The following is a 7741-nucleotide window of genomic DNA, read 5'->3' on the forward strand; positions in this document are numbered from 1 at the left end:
ATCTACTTTTCTGCTTATCATTATGAAGCATAGTTTACTTTTTTTTTTTTTTTTGAGGCAGAGTCTCGCTCTGTTGGCTAGGCTGGAGTGCAATGGCATGATCTTGGCTCACTGCAAACTCTGCCCCCAGGCTTAAGCAATTCTCCTGCCTCAGCCTCCTGAGTAGCTGGGATTACAGGCGTGTGCCACCATGCCCAGCTAATTTTTATATTTTTAGTAGAGACGGCGTTTCACCATGTTGGCCAGGCTGGTCTCGAACTCCTGACCTCAGGTAATTTGCCCGCCTTGGCCTCCCAAAGTGCTGGGATTACAGGTGTGAGCCATCGCGCCGGGCCCAATGTTTACTTTTTAAGAATTAATTTGATAGAGGTTTGAGGTTGATAGTGTCTTCAGATGGCACTAACAGGGTCATGAATACAGTCTAGAGTAACCTCTTAGCTTTCTTGTCCACCTCAACATGAAAGATAACATTTGGCTGGGCATGGTGCAGCCTCGGTGACAGAGTGAGACCTTGTCTCAAATAAAGAGAGAAAGAAAGGGAAGGGGAGGGAAGGGGAGGAAAGGGGAAGGGAGGGGAGGGGAAGGAAAAGAAAGAAGGAAGGGAGGGAAGGAGGGAGAGAGGGAGGGAGGTTGGCAGGGAGAAAGAAAGGAAGGAAGGAAGAAAAAAAAGAAAGAAAAAGAAAAAGAAAGAAAGAAAAGAAAAGAAAGAGAAAGAAAGATGGAAGGAAAGAAAGAGAAGGAAAGAGAAAGGGCTGGGCGTGGTGGCTCACATCTGTAACCCCAGCACTTTGGGAGGCAGAGGTGGGAGGATCACTTGAGTTTAGGAGTTTGAGATCAGCCTGGGCAACACAGCAAGACTCTGTCTCCATAAAAACTTTTAAAAACAAGCTGGGTGTGGTGGTGTGCTACTCAGAAAGGCTGAGGCAGGAGGATCCCTTGAGCCCACGAATTCAAGGCAGCAGTGAGCTATGATCAGGCCATTGCACCCCAGCCTGAGCGACAGAGTGACACCCTATCTCAAAAAAAAAAAAAAGAAAAAGAAAAAGAAAGAAAGAAAATAATTCAAGGAAACAAGGATCATGTTATCATACAGGAAGAGCCTTAAATTTATTTGAAAAGGTGAAAAATTGGAGAATTTAGATGTTCTAACTATTGTTAATCTCTTGTGGCTCTTCAGATGGATAGCAAGACCCAGGTTGCTGTCACACACAGGTGCGCTGCCATAGCCTGAGATGCTCTGATCTAGAAAACTTCTAGAGGACTTGAAATACATCTGAGGTAACTCTTTCCTCTCCAAAGTTACAAGAGTTCCATAGAACTCCTCCTACCCCAAACAATAAGATTCCTGTATCAAATGCAATAACAGTTTAAAATATAGGCTGGTCGGGCTGGTTGCGGTGGCTCATGCCTGTAATCCCAGCCCTTTGGGAGGCTGAGGTGGGCGGACCAGCTGAGGTCAGGAGTTCGAGACCAGCCTGGTCAACATGGTGAAACCTCAGTCTCTACTAAAATTACAGCAGTGGGAGCCTGTAATCCCAGCTACTCGGGAGGCTGAGGCAGGAGAATCTCGCCATAGAGCGACACTCTATCTCAAAATAAATAAATAAATAAATAAAATATAGGCTAGTCTGTGTGCAGTGGTGTTTACAACTATGATCACCACGAGTTACAGATTTCTTTGTTCCTTCTCCACTCCCACTGCTTCACTTGACTAGCCTAATCCTTCCAAAGGAAATACCTGGGCACCAGAACAAAAGACAGAACTCAAAACTAGAGTGTGACATGATGTCAAAGAAGCCTATGGGGGCATTGTGCCCAGATACAAGTTCTAATGGCCATGGACTGGCATTTTATTTTTTTTGAGACAGAGTCTTGCTCTGTTGCCCAGGCTGGAGTGCAGTGGCCTAATCTCGGCTCACTGCAACCTCCGCCTTCTGGGCTCAAGCAATTCTCGTGCCTCAGCAACCCGAGTAGCTGGGATCACCTCAAGTGATCCGCCCATCTCAGCCTCCCAAAGTGCAGGATTATAGGTGTGAGCCACCGTGCCCGGCCCAAGCCCAGAAATTTGTATAAAAGTGGGCCCTGAATAGGATGATATCAGCGAGAGCCCTGACAGAAGTTAACACAAAATCTCTTTTTGGAGACACTTTTATAATTCAAGGCACATGGAATGTCTAACGAACAGTTGCACTTTGCTAAAAATGTGCTCATAATGAAAAATTACAGAGCATGTTGAGGAAGTGATCTACAGGGGAGTCAGGAAGCAAAATGGGAGAATTAGCACCCCAAGAAACTGAGATAGTAAATGATAAAATAAGAAACGGCAAAAGAAAACAAAGAGGCAATCAAATCAAACAACACAAAAAGGAAAAGATGAAAAGTAATATGCTATTTAGTAAAAGAGATGTTACAATATGACCTAAGTGTACATACTCCTACAAACTCACTGATTCACAGTGGATTCAAATTGAAACTAGAGAATTGAAAGTAAGCTTGAAAATGTTTGGTTATACTTTAGAATAAATTACCTGCAAGAATTATGAATTATGTGACTCTCATTGGATTTTATTACCTCATTGGATTTTATTATCTCATTGGATTATGTGACTCTCGTTGGATTGTATTAAAAGCCATATGACAGGTTTAGCTTAGATGATAAATGCATACATTTTTCATTGATTTTGAGCTGCTATACCAGTAAATTTTTTTCATAGAAATGTTTTCTGGACCAGCCTGACCACAAAATTAGCCAGGCATGGTGGTGCATGCCTGTAATCCCAGCTACTTGGGAGGCTGAGGCAGTAGAATTGCTTGAACCGGGGAGGTGGAGGTTGCAGTGAGCCAAGATCGTGTCATTGCACTCCAGCCTGGGCAACAAAAGCGAAACTCTGTCTCAAAAAAAAAAAAACAAAAAACAAAAACAAAAAAAAACTTAGAAATGTTTTCTGGGCTGGGCGTGGTGGCTCACGCCTGTAATCTCAGCACTTTGCATGCCTGTACTCCCAGCTACTCGAGAGGCTGAGGCAGGGGAATTGCTTGAACCCGAGAGGCGGAGGTTGCAGTGAGCCAAGACCATGCCATTTTACTCCAGCCTGGGGACAAGAGCAAGACTTCGTCTCAAAAAAAAAAAAAAAAAAAAAAGTGTTTTTAATTTTTAACGTCTTTAAACTATCAAAATAACACAACTTTTTTATTTCAGATAAATTCTGAAATATAGAAGAGACCAAAAAAAAACCACCCAAAAAACCAAAAACCCAATAGTCTCACTACCCAGAAACACTATTGATATTCTTTTTTTTTTTTTTTTTTTTTTTTTGAGACAGAGTCTTGCTCTGTCACCCAGGCTGGAGTGCAGTGGTGAGATCTCAGCTCACTGCAAGCTCCACCTCCCGGGTTCACACCATTCTCCTGCCTCAGCCTCCCAAGTAGCTGGGACTACAGGCGCCTGCCACCGCGCCTGGCTAATTTTTTACATTTTTAGTAGAGACGGGGTTTCACCGTGTTAGCCAGGATGGTCTCGATCTCCTGACCTTGTGATTTGCCCGCCTCGGCCTCCCAAAGTGCTGGGATTACAGGCGTGAGCCACTGCGCCCGGCCACACTATTGATATTCTAGCAGTCGCTTCTGGGTCTTTTTCCTGAACAATGTTTTCTTTTCTTTTTTTTTTGAGACAGAGTCTCGCTTTGTCGCCAGGCTGGAGTGCAGTGGCATGATCTTGGCTCACCGCAACCTCTGCCTCCCGGGTTCAAGCGATTCTCCTGCCCCAGCCTTCTGAGTAGCTGGGATTATAGGCATGTGCCACCACACCTGGCTAATTTTGTATTTTTAGTAGAGACGGGGTTTCTCCATGTTGGTAAGGCTGATCTCGAACTCCTGACCTCCGGTGATCCGCCTGCCTTGGCCTCCCAAAGTGCTGGGATTATAGGCGTGAGCCACCGCGCCCAGCCCTGAACAATGTTTTCTAACAAAGCTGAACTTACACTGAAATATTGTTTAGTATACCCTTTATTTTATAAATTTAACCTACATCATACACATTTTCCCATGTCCTTAGAACTTGCTATAAGTATAGTTTAAATGGACGTATGGTATTTCTTCATGGATACACCATTTATTCAATAATTCTCATTATTGCATATTTAAATTGCTTTCTTTCTTTCATTGTTATAACTCTTCAATAAATATTTGTGCATTAGTCTTTGTTTATGGGTTTAACTATGTCCTTAGGCTACATCTATAATTTTTAAAATCAAGGGACAAGACTTGATCTTTACAATGCATGTATTTTATTTCAATTCGACAAAATTCACTGAGCATTCACTAATTGCCATGTAACTTTTCCCTAGACACTTATTATTTGTCTTTGTTTTGTTTTTCTGATTGTCAGAGTCATCACATACATAATTTGGAATTTTTATGTGTGTTTTTCGAAAATGAAAAGCCAGGAAAGAGGAAGCATCAGTGAATTCAGCTCTTTTCTGTGTTCAGTTTGTAGGATCTAAGCCAGCAAAAAGAAAACTCCAAATTGAAGAACTTTTGCTGGGCATTTTAAAATTTGCAAAGTGCCAGGCATGGTGGCTCACACATATAATCCCGGCACGTTGAGAGGCCAAGGCAAGTGTATCACTTGAGGTCAGGAGTTCGAGACCAGCCTGGTCAACGTGGTGAAGCCCCGTCTGTACTAAAAATACAAAAATTAGCTGAATGTGGTGGTGTGTGCCTGTAAACCCAGCTACTCTGGAGGCTGAGGCATGAGAATCGCTTGAATTTAAGAGGCAGAGGTTGCAGTGAGCTGAGATTGCGCCACTGCACTGCAGCCTCGGTGACAGAGTGGGACTCTGTCTCAGCAAAACAAATAAATAAAAATTTTTAAAAAGCAGACAAGGCATGGAGGCTCATGCCTGTAATCCCAGCATTTTGGGAGGCTTAGGCTGGTGGATCGCCTGAGGTCAGGATTTCGAGACCAGCCTGGCCAACATGGTGAAACCCCAGCTCTAATTTTTGTCCAACAAAAAATTAGTTGGACATGACGGTGGGCGCCCGTAATCCCAGCTACTCTGGAGGCTGAGGCAGGAGAATTGTTTGAGCCTGCAAGGCAGAGGTTGCAGTGAGCCGCGATTGCGCCATTGCACTCCAGCCTGGGCAGCAAAAGCGAAACTTCGTCTCAAAAAAAAAAAAGAAGTAAAAATTTGCAAAGCAAGTTTGCTGGATGGGTACAAAGGTGATGGAGTGTTGGTTTATTTCTCTTGATCTTTAGAATATGTCTGCACCAAATCAGTAAGATGAGTCAAAATTACCACCTTCCCAGACTTTCTTCCTGTTATAATTCTGTATTTGGTGGCTATTTTTGTAATGACATTAAAAAACTATATTGGTTTACCAAAATGTCTAATCAACCAAAACATACACGTTTCAGAGCTGTGTTTACAAACTCCAGCTCTTCATTACTTACTTCAACTAAAAGAAACACTAACCCTCTGATCAACTAAACCAAATTTACTCACAGCAACAATTTCCTGGAAAACTTAAATTTAAAAAACAATTAAGCTGAACTTATTTCAGACAGGCCAGTTGATTTCCATTCTGTCTTAGACACATAGGTAGATAGACTATTTTACGTCTGTTTAGATTCTGCCATAGCAGAGAAAATGATTTAAAAGTCATAGTGCTGGCTGGGCATGGTGACTCATGCTTGTAATCCCAGCACTTTGGGAGGCCGAGGCTGAGGCGGGCGGATCACGAGGTCAAGAGTTCGAGACCAGCCCAGCCAACATGGTGAAACCCCATCTCTACTAAAAATACAAAATTAGCCAGGCGTAGTGGCATGCTCCTGTAATCCCAGCTACTCGGGAGACTGAGGCAGGAGAATCACTTGAACCTGGGAGGCGAAGGTTGCAGTGAGCCAAGATCATGCCATTGCACTCCAGCCTGGGCAACAAGAGCGAAACTCCATCTCAAAACCAAAAATAATAAGTAAATAAATACATGTCATAGTGCTAAAACTAGAAATAAGGCAAAAGGTTACAGACAGAGCAGGAGTGATAAATCAAAGGACAATAGTTCCTGTTACTAAGTTCTCTGCTCCAGTGCTCAGTTCTCCTAGCATACAGCTCTGACCTCAGGGCCACTGCTTATCGTTGTTTGTGCCCTGAATAATCCCAGGGGGCGCCATTCACAGCAAGCCCTGGCAGAGGACTCAAGCATCCCAATTCAATAATGCAACAGACTGAGATGACTTCAGAAAGAAGAAATGACAATAGTTTATTGTATGAAGGGATATATTTCTGAAGAAACAAAGAAAAGTGACAATTATGTATACAGTTCAGAAAAATGAAACACCTTTTTTGCAGGGGAAATGTCTTTTGCCTTGTACACCAGGCTAGGCTGGAACCATCTCCAAATTTTTGAAAGTACACTGCAAAAATCTGAGGCTGTGAGTGTCCTTCAAAAAGTAATGTGGGGAAATAGAAATCTAAGAAATTTAAGAAAATAGAAATTACTTCAACTTAGTGCCTAAATAATCCCTTAAACAATGTTCAATGGTGAGGAAGAGGAAACGCAAAATGAATAACAGGAAAAACTACAAGCTGGTCTTTGCTTTGCAAGAATAGTTTCTCTTGCGCTTCCACTGCTCGCCTGCCACTTGAGCCTTTTCACACTATTGGCCTAAATAAATAACTAAAACAATGTTTTTACATTTTTTTTAGAGACAAGGTCTTGTTATGTTGCCTAGGCTGGATTCTAACTCCTGGGCTCAAGGGATCCTTCTGCCTCAGCCTCCTAAGTAGCTGGCCCAGTAAGTATGGCCCACTGCTCCCAGGCAATAATTTAAAAATATGAGAAACCATGAGGATAGATTCTGACCCTGTGTCTTCCAGCCTGGGCAAGCCCAATAAAGAGTCGGGTTGGATGCAACCAGGACTCGTGGATGTCTTCCAAGTCTGGTTTGCTGAAGATGGCAGCTTCCCCTGTCCTTTTTTGAGATGGAGTCTCGCTCTGTGGCCCAGGCTGGAGTGCAGTGGCGCGATCTCGGCTCACTGCAAGCCCTGCCTCCCAGGTTCACGCCATTCTCCTGCCTCAGCCTCCCAAGTAACTGGGACTACAGGCGCCTGCCACCTCGCCCTGCTAATTTTTTGTATTTTTAGTAGAGATGGGGTTTCACCGTGTTAGCCAGGATGGTCTCGATCTCCTGACCTTGTGATCTGCCCGCCTCGGCCTCCCAAAGTGCTGAGATTACAGGCATGAGCCACCGTGCCCAGCCTCCCCTGCCCATTTTTAATCTTTTTCTAGGGCCAGAACCCTGGAAGATTCAAGGAGACAAAGGAAGGGTGTCATCTAGCTCTCCACTCCCGCGTCTGTGTCTAACATGTGGTACATTGTGTTTGTGGGGCATTTCTTCTATTTCATGGCCTGATTAATCAAATTTTCACTATGCATATACTTTTCCTTTGGAGTCACTATGCATCTTTAGAAGCCATACCAACTTTTCCTGTGCAGTAAGGTGGAAACAGTAAGAGCCTGGGAATCAGGCAAAACCAGATTTTGAATCCTAGCTCTAAACTCTGGGCAAGTGACCTGTACCTTACTTTCTTCATCTGAGTAATGGGAAAAACAATGAGCTCCTCATGGAGAAATAATTTAATAGCTGAAGATCGTTTGAGACAGTTCCTAGCACGCAAAAGTCTTAAAGAAAATGTAACTAGTGTTGACTAGCCATTTAGAGAGGAAAAGATTGGGCTTA

The sequence above is a fragment of the Pongo pygmaeus genome, chromosome 11, assembly GCF_028885625.2.
Source record: "Pongo pygmaeus isolate AG05252 chromosome 11, NHGRI_mPonPyg2-v2.0_pri, whole genome shotgun sequence".
Lineage (NCBI taxonomy): Eukaryota > Metazoa > Chordata > Mammalia > Primates > Hominidae > Pongo > Pongo pygmaeus.